Raw genomic sequence first — 11645 nt, forward strand, 5'->3', positions numbered from 1 at the left:
AATGGTGTTCGTCAGTATTGCTCATTACTGCTCGTCGAGCGTAGAAGAATAATCCCAAAAACAATCATTTTACTTTGATTGTGTTAAAAAAAAGTGGAAGTAGATTTTGATTTTAAAAGTAGTGTTGTATGATAAAATATAAGGTAAATTACGTGTTTAATATATAAATTATCCGTTTTAGTATCTAAATTTTTAATTTTTTAAAATCATATATAAAATTTAGTTTTTTTTATTTTAGTACTTTGCCTTTAAAAACTATAGTTTTTGTTTTATTTTAATAATTATGTTCAAAATGTAACATAAAAGTAGCGTTGTATGATAAAATATAGGGTAAATTATACGTGTAATATCTAAACTATCAGTTTTAACCCGTTTTAGTAACTAAACTTTTAAAATTTTCAAAATCATACCTAAAGTTTAGTTTTTGTTTCATTTTAATACCTCGCCGTTAAAAACTTTAGTTTTTATTTCATTTTAGTATCCGTTCAAAATTTAACGTAAAAGTAGTATTGTGTGATAAAATATATGGTAAATTACGTGTTTAGTATCTAAATTATCACTTTTGGTCCGTTTTAACATCTAAACTTTCAATTTTTTTCAAAATCATACCTAAATTTAGTTTTTATTTCATTTTAGTACCTCATTGTTAAAAACTTTAATTTTTATTTTATTTTAGTACCTGTTCAAAATTTAACGTTAAATTTTAAAAAAACCGAAAGTTTATGTACTAAAATGAACCAAAACTGATAATTTAAGTATTAAACATGTTAAGTTGTCAAGGACAGTGTATGAAAATGAAATGAAAATAAAATGTTAAGTATGTTTTTGAAAAACTTAAAAGTTTATATATAAAAATAGTGTAAAATTAATAATTTATGTAGTAAATATATGCAACTGTAAGTCAATTGAGTATTAGTTTAGATGATGCTAAAGGGTTTTTATATGGCGATAGGCTTTTAGAGGTAGTGTCTTTTGAAAAGGTTGATGCATGTAGACTTTTAAATATCCCTAGCTATTCCACTGCTATTACCAATTATATAATTACAATATGATCATCAGAATGTAGTATTTCTTGGTATATTGTTGAAAATATTATATTATTCTATTTGATTTATTTGGTAGCGACATAAAATTATAGTGGTTGGGTGAAGAATATAAAATTATTTAAAAATAAAATTTACCAAATTGTCTTTATGATATATTTTCTTTTAATAATTTAAACTCTCAATGTTAAATTAAAATTATTTGTATAAAAATTCATAAAATATTTTTATTAGGCATAGTAGTATCTTAAGGGTGTATAATTTGACAATGAGAGCAGACCATGTGGGTTCCATGGCCCCTTTAAAGCATTGGCCTATTAACTCTCACTACCTAATACCTATTACGTAACCAAACCAAACAAAATTAAAAATAATTATGGCTGGATCGTATCTTGTTTCTCTTTTGATAATTTATCCATTTCACTTCCCTTCCTCACAGGAATAAAATCAGAATATCTAATAGTATCAAAATAATTTTTTAAAAGATATTAAATATTTAAACTCCGACGGCGATATTAACGATTAGTAATTAATTTTATTAATATTTAAGTTTAAGGATCACTTATGTATCTGTAATATAAACAATTTATTATTTTCGTTATTATTGTATTTTTGCATCAATTTAGCCTTTAAAGTTGTTTAGTTGCATCATCTATACCTACATCTTAACTTAAAACCCTAAACAATAGTAAATATTTTAAACATTAATCTAATTGAGTAACTTTGATGACTAAATTGATGCAAAAATATCATAAAGATGAAAATGATAAATTGAGTCTACTATATGGTAAAAGTGGCCTTATGTCTTGATATTTAAATTATTAAAATCCTCAAACATCATTAGAAAAGAATATAGAGGACTAGCAGAAAAAAAAGATGAAAGTACGTGATGGCTTGTATTGTGTTCTTCATTCATGAAAGGTAAAATATTTGATGAATAATTAATGTATGAATCTTACGGTAGAAATATTGAATTGTCTTGTTATTCCATTCAATTCTGACATTAATGGTAGAATCAAATCATAATCTAATTATGTCAAACCATCAAGAATAAAATATATATTAGATTAGCAGAAGCGTACCTAAATTAATTGATAAGTTAAAATCATTGAATCTTTCTTTGGTTGTAATCTTCCAAGAAGATAGAGTTCCCTAAACTCTCTGACGGAGATAAGAGTAAATACGAGAGTGTCTATTTCTCGAGGACCATAACCCCTTTAAATAGATGATTTAAGTTATATAGAAGATTTAAAATCAGTTATTGTTTGTACTTATAAAACATAAGATTTTGCACAGAGTACTTACACCGGTGGATGCAAGAGAATTCATAACATTCAACCAAGAGAGCATAAGAGAGCATATGCATGGTAAGCTCAAAGCATCTTAAGAACAACAAGAAATATGACTGAAATTAAATATTAATATCAAAGAGTTGTAGAATGCTTTATTTGTCATACTTTCTTTGCGGAAACACTTGTGAGGTTTAATTGTCTATTTTTCTAAAGTATTATTTTTGGGTGAGTGTTTAATTGTGCAAACATATTTTTCTAATAAGATTTTCTTTGTTTGTTAAGTTTGTATGTCTTCTTTGGAAAGAATGTAATCAAGGTTTTGGAATGTAAATATAGATAATTATTATAAGGTTATACATTGTCTTTAAAGATTAGTAAATCTAGTGTTTTTAAGAAACTCTTTGGAAGATACCATGTTAGTAGATGTAGATTTAACTTAGAAGTCGAAACACACTAAACTGTTGAACAATTTTTTTTTTATTTTTTTATTACTATTAGCATAAAATTTGTTAACCCTGTAAAAATGGTATATTTCATATCTTTTTACTTAGTTTATTATTCGTTCTCAAGTTCATTTAGTTGCATTTAGATATATAATCCATGCATGTGGTGGAGTTTTCTTGTTTGTGATTAATTTGTTTAATTAATGGTGTTGCTATTAAGGAAATGAGGTGTTTTGGTGATGATTTTTGCATAATATGATCCCGGTTTGATGCCCCGAGCCATATACATAGTTGCCCGATCGTGATTGTAGTAAGAAACCTCGTAGTGATAACTTAAACTCTGAAATGACATAAATATAAGCATAAGAAGGAAATGATATGAAATAATAATTGAAATGATGGAATGAAAAGATTGAGTAAGTTTTTTGAAGGTGATGGAAGAGTAATGGTTGTTGCGGTTTAATGATAATGAAAGTAAATGGTGAAGTATGAATGACGTTGTCGTGGCAAGTGGTGATGTCGTGGAAAGTATTGTAAGGTTAAAACAGATTGTGACCTATTATCTATTTGAAGCTAAGAACCAACAATATAAAAGATGGAATCGAAATGGTAGGGTATGGAACATGACCCACTAGTTAAAGGAACTAGGAACCAGCAATATTTGCAAGTGGAATGGATGGAGGCTACAAGATTGACTTGAAGCCGATAGAGTACTATCAAAAGAACTAGAATGAAAGAAAACTCTCAAAATATTTTTATAAATCATATTTTGTATCTACAAATGAACATAAGGTGCCTATTTATAGTGTGATAGGGGCCATATGAAAGGTTTTAACCATTAAATGGAAACAATCTCCTAAATGCACTTGAATGAGTTGTCCTTTCTTCTTTCTTTGTGTGGCCGACCATACATCTTATATTTGGATGAATTTAGACTAAATTTTCAATGTATCTAGCCTTAATTTCGTCCAAAAAGAAAGATGCCTATTCATCTTCCATAGCTTGCTTCATATGAATGAAAAGAAAGAATGAGTGTGGACTTGAATGCATGTAGACACCCTTGTTGTCCAAATCAGCTTGGTCTCTTCATATTCCTTGCTGATTTATACACTTGAATGTGATAATTTGTGATTAAATCAGCCTTCAATGCTTGTATATTGGTAGCTCATAGATAGTTTTCAAAGATGATAAATTTAACCTTAATTGCAATGCTTCAAGGTAGAATATGAACATCCCTTGCAAATGAATGATAATTTCAGCCTTGAATTCTCATGAATGTGTAATTAAAGATGTCCAAAGCTTGTCATCATGTAGAATTCGACCACCCTCAAGAGATGATAATAATTCAACATTGAATTGCTTTGAATGGAGGTATTAAGGTAGACTTCAATTGCTTGTCTCATGGATGAAGATGAAAGGTCTCTTCCTTGGTTCAAGCTTCCCTTCCTCGTGAATGGACCTAGACACAAAGGTAACATGTAAATATGCATGGGATAATTAAGAGTTAGTTTGATTAATGCATTAGTTTAATGATTGAACTAGTTTAATTAATGAACCAACTTTATTAATGAACTAAATGCATGAATGAAGTAGTTTATTTAATGAACTAGATGCATAAATGAACTACTTCCCAAAATGAACTAGGTTCTTAAATGCAATGCATGCTTAAATGAATATCATGCTTTATTGCATGCAATTAATGTTATGGAAACTTTAAATTCTCATGCAAATTCATGCATAAGCAAAGTAAATTGTTCCTCCATTGGTTCTTATTCTTCACATCCCAAGCTTGAAATAATCAAACTTTCCATGACAGCTTGGAACATCTTAGACCTTGCATGTGTAATGGGCTCACTTGGGCATTTTTCTTAGTCTTTGTTGAATAAGATCATATCATTCCCTTCATCTTTAAAGTGATTTGTCCCTAAATCAAAACTTAATAGAAAGGAATAGTCTTGACTTTCTTTTAACGATAAATTTCTTTTCTTTCAAATGAATCCAAATACATTCTTGTTTTGGAAAATGGATTGTCCTTTTTCAATGTTTCCTTGAACATTTCGTTGGGGCTTCCCCACAAACTTTTCCTTGTTGCATCGCATTTTCCTATGCAAAACAAGTGATAATGATGTGGTAATTGGGTGTGAAACAAGATTTCTCTTTTCTTTATGAGATTGTACATCTTCCCTGAAAATAAAATCCATGTTAGCTTTTGAAAGTGTAATCACAAAATTTAAAGAAATATCAAACTACAAATGATGTCGAAATCTTTTTTCGGGTGGTCGACATTTGATGTCTCTAAAAAGGGAATGCTAAGTTGCATATGACATTGTTTGCTTGCAAAAAACCTCAATTTGATTCATGCAATATTCCCACATGTTTAGATGCTTCTGAATGATTTCTTTAATCTTATGGATATCCCTTGATTCACATGTCTAGTTTAGTAGTCTGTTTGTAGGTGGTACGTCAATCATTTGGTTCCTCATTTTCTCCTTTGAGCTTCTCAAAGATGACTAAGGGACTTGGCATTATAACCCATTATGATTGTCCTCGGAACCAAAAATTGCCTAACCACTTCCCTAAAAATCAAGCCAACGTTAGCTTTAGAAAAGCTTATTACAAAATTCATAGGGACATCAAACCATGGAGGATGTTTGATGATCCTAAGGAATGTCAATGCAAATTGAATATCCTCCAAAAACAATTCTTTGAATTCCTGTAATAAAAAACAACAAAAGAAGGCAAATCTTGATTAGGGTGGTTAGTGTTTAAGAAATTATCCTTGTACATAAGCACAAGGGCTTCCTTTCTCAATAATATACTCTTTCTCAACTCTTTTTTTTGAAAAGACGTTGATTTTCTTCCCCTCATTTTGATCACTCTTTTTTGGCTTAATTTTGTCACTCTCTTTTTCTTTTACTTTAATTTTGGTCTCTCTCTCTCTGGTTCTTTCAAAACTCTCTCTTAAATGAATTTGGTCTTTGTGAACTTGTTTCGGTAAAAGTGGGGCTAGGGTGATCTTTTTCGCCACATGGGTAAATGTATACTGATTAGTATATCCGTCATGCACAACACGCCTATCGAATTACCATGGCCTCAAAAGTAATAAATGGCCAACGTATATCATAACAACATTGTAAAGAACTTTATCCTTATACTTTCCAATAGAGAAAGCAACAAGGATGTACTTGGTAACCTTGATTTCACCTCCATCATTGAACCATTACAACTTGTAGGAATGTAGATGATTTGTTGTTGCTAATCCGAGCTTATCTACCATTAGAGTACTAGTAACATTAGTACAAATTTCACCGTCTATAATGAAAAAGCATACCTTTCCTCTTATTGTGTAGCGGGTGTCAAAGATATTCTCGTGTTGTTCATTTCCATCATTAAAATGCATGCTTAGACTCCTTTTGATGATGAGAGCCTCTCCTTCCCCAACATGCTCTAACTCTTCTTCTTCTTCTTCTATAATGGAAACATATTCATTCTCATTTTTTCTTGATCCATCTCAATTTCTCCATCATCTCCATCATCTCGGGAATGATTTGGAATTGTTAGGCATTGCACTTACTGGTTTGGACAATGTCTTTATGAATTGTCGAGCCATCTTTTCTGCTGGTTTTGACAATGTCCTTACAAATTACTAGGGTATGGACTCTACCTTTGGATTCTTTCTCGAATATAAAATCATTTCCACCTTTTATTTCACTAGGAATAATTTTTACATCAGTGGTGCAAAGTAAAGGAATTTCGAACTTACATGTCTCTAAAGAGATCTCGTTTCTCGAATCTATGTCGGTTGTAACTTTGTTCTCTTTTTTTCTCGAGTTAACTTGTTTAATTGCCTCTACGTTGATTTTTTCTCTTGGTTTATGAATGGAGACAACTTTAGAGATGCCTGTAGGTTTTGTAGCACTCCGATTAGGACATTTTCATTTGTAAATATAAACATAAAAATGAAATGATATGAAATAATAATTGAAAAAATATAATGAAAAGATTGATGAAGTTTTTTGAAGGTGATGGAAGACTGATGGTTGTTGTGGTTTAATGATAATAAAAGTATATGGTGAAGTATGAATGACGTTGCCGTGGCAAGTGGTGATGTCGTGACAAGTATTGTAAGGTTAAAATAATATAAAAAGATGGAATCGAAATGGTCATGTATGGAACGTGACCCACTAGTTAAAGGAACTAGGATTCAACACTATTTGCAAGTGGAATGGATGAAGACTACAAGATTGACTTGAAGCTGATAGAGTTCTATCAAAAGAACTAGAATTAAAGAAAACTCTCAAATTATTTTTATAAATCAAATTTTGTATCTACAAATGAACATAAGGTTTTAACCATTAAATGGAAACAATCTCCTAAATGCACTTGAATGAGTAATCCTTCTTCTTCCTTTGTGTGGCCAACCATATAGCTTATATTTGGATGAATTTAGACTAAATTTTGAATGTATCTAGCCTTAATTTCATCCAAAAGGAAATGTGACTCTTCATCTTCCATAGCTTGCTTCATATGAATGAAAAGAGTGAATGAATGTGGGCTTGAATGCTTGTAGACATCCTTGCCATGCATATCAGCTTGGTCTCTTCATATTCCTTGCTGATTTATACACTTGAATGTGATAATTTGTGAATTAAATCATCCTTCAATGCTTGTCTATTGATAGCTCATGGATAGTTTTCAAAGATGATAAATTTAGCCTTAATTACAATGCTTCAAGGTAGAATATGAACAACCCTTGTAAATGAATGATAATTTTAGCCTTGAATTATGATGAATGTGTGCTTAAAGATGTCCTTCAAAGCTTGTCATCATGTAGAATTCGACCAAGCATAAAAGTTGATAAGAATTCAACATTGAATTGCTTTGAATTGAGGCATTAAAGTAGACTTCAATTGTTTGTCTCAAGGATGAATATGAAAGGTCTCCTCCTTGGTTTAAACTTTCCTTCCAAGTGAATGCACCTAGACACAAAGGTAACCTTTATTCAATCTTAACATGTAAATATGCATGGGATAATTAAAAGTTAGTTTGATTAATGCACTAGTTTAATGATTGGACTAGTTTAATTAATGAACTAAATGCATGAATGAAGTAGTTTATTTAATGAACTAGATGCATAAATGAACTACTTCCTTAAATGAACTAGATGCTTATATGCAATGCATGCTTAAATGAACATCATGCTTTATTACATGCAATGAATGTTATGCAAACTTTAATTTCTCATGCAAATTCATGCATAAGCAATGTAAAGTGTTATTCCCTTGGTTCTTCTTCTTCATGTCCCAAGCTTGAAATAATCAGTCTTTCCATGATAACTTGGAACTTCTTAGACCTTGCACGTGTAATAGGCTAACTTGGGCATTTTTTGGGTCTTTGTTGAATGGGATCATATCAGTGCAGGTTTGGAGTGAATGAGGAGAAATGCAAAAATGTTGCAACATTTTGGACATCACTCTCAGGTGCAAAAAAGGACAAAAAATATTTTTTTTTGCTGTTTACATGAATCCCCATAAGACCAGTTGTACCCCACACGTGAATGGAATATTTTTCCTATGGCACACAAAGAATTAGGGCACAAAATCCTTGAAGCCCCTATTATATAAAGCTAAGGACACCCACATTATAGGTCAAATGGAAAGTGTGACATAAAAGTGAGAAAAATAAAACACAATCACTTTTCTTCTTCCTTCTTCTCCCATTCTTAATGGAGTCCTGCATTTTCGAAGCTCTAAAGGGATAGCAAGCTAGGCCTTTTAGAGAAGCCAACGAGCTAGAGGCAGTTTACAACAACTCACGGCTTGAGAGTTTTCTTACTCATTTAGTTACTCTTTACGTTTTTATCATATTTGTTGAGTTGTAATGAAATGAATAATGTTGGGCGATATTTATCCAACCATTAACTAACTTTATTTGGATTGGGTTTATTATAGATGATGATTTTTTAATGAATGATTTAGCATTTTCCTTTTTTAAATACTTGTTTTGTTCACTTTTTATTGTTTAGATTTGTAAGAGCTTTTCAGAGATAACTTTAATCTTTATGTGTTGCTTAATGGTTGAGAGAGTTAAGCTTAGATCTACGTGAACAATGGGGTTAAGCTGAGAAGTAAAACCCTAACTCGCCTTAAAAATAAGAGTAGAGTTTTAACGACTAAAAGGAGTAGAGTTTCATAAATAGTAACTTGCTTGGATTTATACATAGATGTATTGGTTTAGCATTTTCACTATCAGTTTCTTACTAGAGATAACTTAGAAACACTTTAGTAAACTCCATCGAGCAACATATTATTGGAAGATGGTAGCTATTTCTTGAAGACCGGACATAAGAGTCCACAATAGACCTAGCCTTTTATCCTTCTTAAGAGTTTTGCACGCTTGAGGTTTCGTATCGTAGTTTGATCTTATAACCTAGTTCTCAGCATAATTTTGGCATAAAATTCTTTGATTTTACCTTTTTGTTGCAAAATTTCTCACTTTTCTTATTTTGTTACAATATTCATCTCACATTGTTCATACCATTTATGTACATAATTTAGGTGCATTTACTCAATTGAATTTCCCTCCAATCCCTGTGGAACGATCTTACTCATCACTTTATGACTTGTTTGATTTGTATACTTGCACAGTTTGCGAATCACATTACATATGTAACTAGTTTTTGGCGCTGTTATTGGGGATTGGCAATTGGTGACTTTAAGTTTAGTTATTACACTATTTTATTTCTTCTTTTTGTATATATTTATTTTTTATTTTTTCATCTTTTTTGGTGTTTTGTTGTTGCATGATCCGAAGAAAACCAGAAGAACCATTATTACCTTTTGAACCTAAGATTTAAAGACTTTTTTCGTTAAAGAAGAAATGCTTAAATAATAAAGTACGGAGTTTAAAATCAAGTGGAAGATCTCGTAGATCCAAATGCTGCAGCAATCCGTAATAAAAGAGTTATACCTCATCCACATGCTATTATAGATCACTTATATCCCATCTTGGATGATCTAAACCATAAGATTGTAGCTCTCGAGATTCAGGCATCCCACTTTGAGCTCAAACCAGTGATCAACATGTTGAATTCCATTTAACAGTTTGGTAGTGCACCTCATGAGGATGCAAAGGAGTATTTTTTAGTTCTTTTAGATTTGTGACTCATTTCGACAACAAGGTTTGAAGCTCAAGCTATTTCCATGCTCTTTGTGAGATCGTGTCTTAGTGTAGTACCCTCTAGCTTAATGGAATCATGGATAGACATATGCAAAAGCTTTTTATTGTGGTATGATCCACCCAATATAAACACCCAACTTTGAAATTGCTTTGCTTCCTTTCATTAAGCTGATGAGGAGTCTTTGTACGAATGTTGGGATAGATACAAGTGACTCCTTTGTAAGTGTACGAACCATGGATTCCATAATTAGAGATGTTTGAGTTGGACACTAAAAATTCTGTTTCATCTTAATTATTGGCTATAACAACATGTTAAAGAATCTTTAATGCCCTAGTGAAGTGAAGGAAGTTAAGGTTTTAAGCTCTTCTTGTCTTTTTTGCAATGGAAATCACCATGTGAGGGAATTCCCCCGAAACCCATGAGTCTAGCCACTACACGGGGAACTTCAATATGAGCAACAATAACACCTACTAGAACATTCTAATTTGTCTTGGGGGAATCAAGGAGCAAAAAATGCAAGCAAATCGAATCGACAACAAAATATAATTGAACCCCTAAGTTTTCAGCAAAATTTGTTGTGGAAAAATAAGAACAATGGTTCAACATCTTCTTCAAACTCCAACTCTTTAGAAACTTCTTTTCAAGACTTTATGATGACCACAAAGGCTCTATTTCAAGACCATGCAACATCTATTAAAATCCAATGAGAATTGTTGTAAATCCACAATGCCTCTTTAAGAGCCTTGGAAACATAAGTGGGTTAAATTGCCCAAGTTTTATATGTCGACCACAAGGCAATTTACCTAGTGACACTGAAGTCACTGAAACTCGTACCTAGGAGCAGTGTAGTGAACCCACCTTGAGGAGTGGAGCCAATTTAAATAAAGAAAATAATTTTAGGGGAAAAACTTGATGATCTCAGCCTTGAAACTGTGTACGAAGATTCTGGTACAAGAAGACTCACATTCGATGAAGAACAAGGGTAAGGGTTCGATGAGTGCACCAAATGAAGACAGTCATAATATTTCTGTAGCAAAAGATAAACCCCCACCAACAAAAGAGGAGATCAAGCCCCCATCACCATACCTTAAGAGATTGAAGAAGTAAAATCAAGACCTTCAGTTTAAAAAGTTCGTGGATGTTTTAAATCAGTAGTACATTAATGTCTCATTTCTGGAAGCCATTGATCAAATGTCTACATATACGAAGTTCTTAAAAGATATTGTCACCAATAAAATAAAGGTTGGAGAGCTTGAAACTATTTCCATAGTAACTGAATGCTTTGTTGTTCTAAACAATTTGCCATCTAAAAGAAAGGATCCAAGTGGCTTTATTATCCCATGCTCTATCGGTGAAAAATATGTGGGGAAAGCACTTTGAGATCTTAGTGCAAGTGTGAATTTAATGGCTAAATTAATATTTGTGAAGCTTGGTATGAGAGATGTGAAACCTACCACAATTATCTTGCAATTAGTCGATCAATCCCACGTTCGTCCCAAAGGGAGGATCAAAGATGTTGTAGTGAAAGGGGATAAGTTCGTATTCCCAGTCGATTTTCTTATTTTTGATTGTGAAGCTGAGAATAATACACCCATCATTTGGGGCTAACGTTTCTAGCCACCAACCGAATTATAATCAAATATAAAAGAATATAAATTTACTATGCGAGTGGCTAATCAGAGAGTGA

The sequence above is a fragment of the Hibiscus syriacus genome, unplaced genomic scaffold (assembly GCF_006381635.1).
Source record: "Hibiscus syriacus cultivar Baekdansim isolate YM2019G1 unplaced genomic scaffold, ASM638163v2 tig00112382_pilon, whole genome shotgun sequence".
NCBI classification, from domain to species: domain Eukaryota; kingdom Viridiplantae; phylum Streptophyta; class Magnoliopsida; order Malvales; family Malvaceae; genus Hibiscus; species Hibiscus syriacus.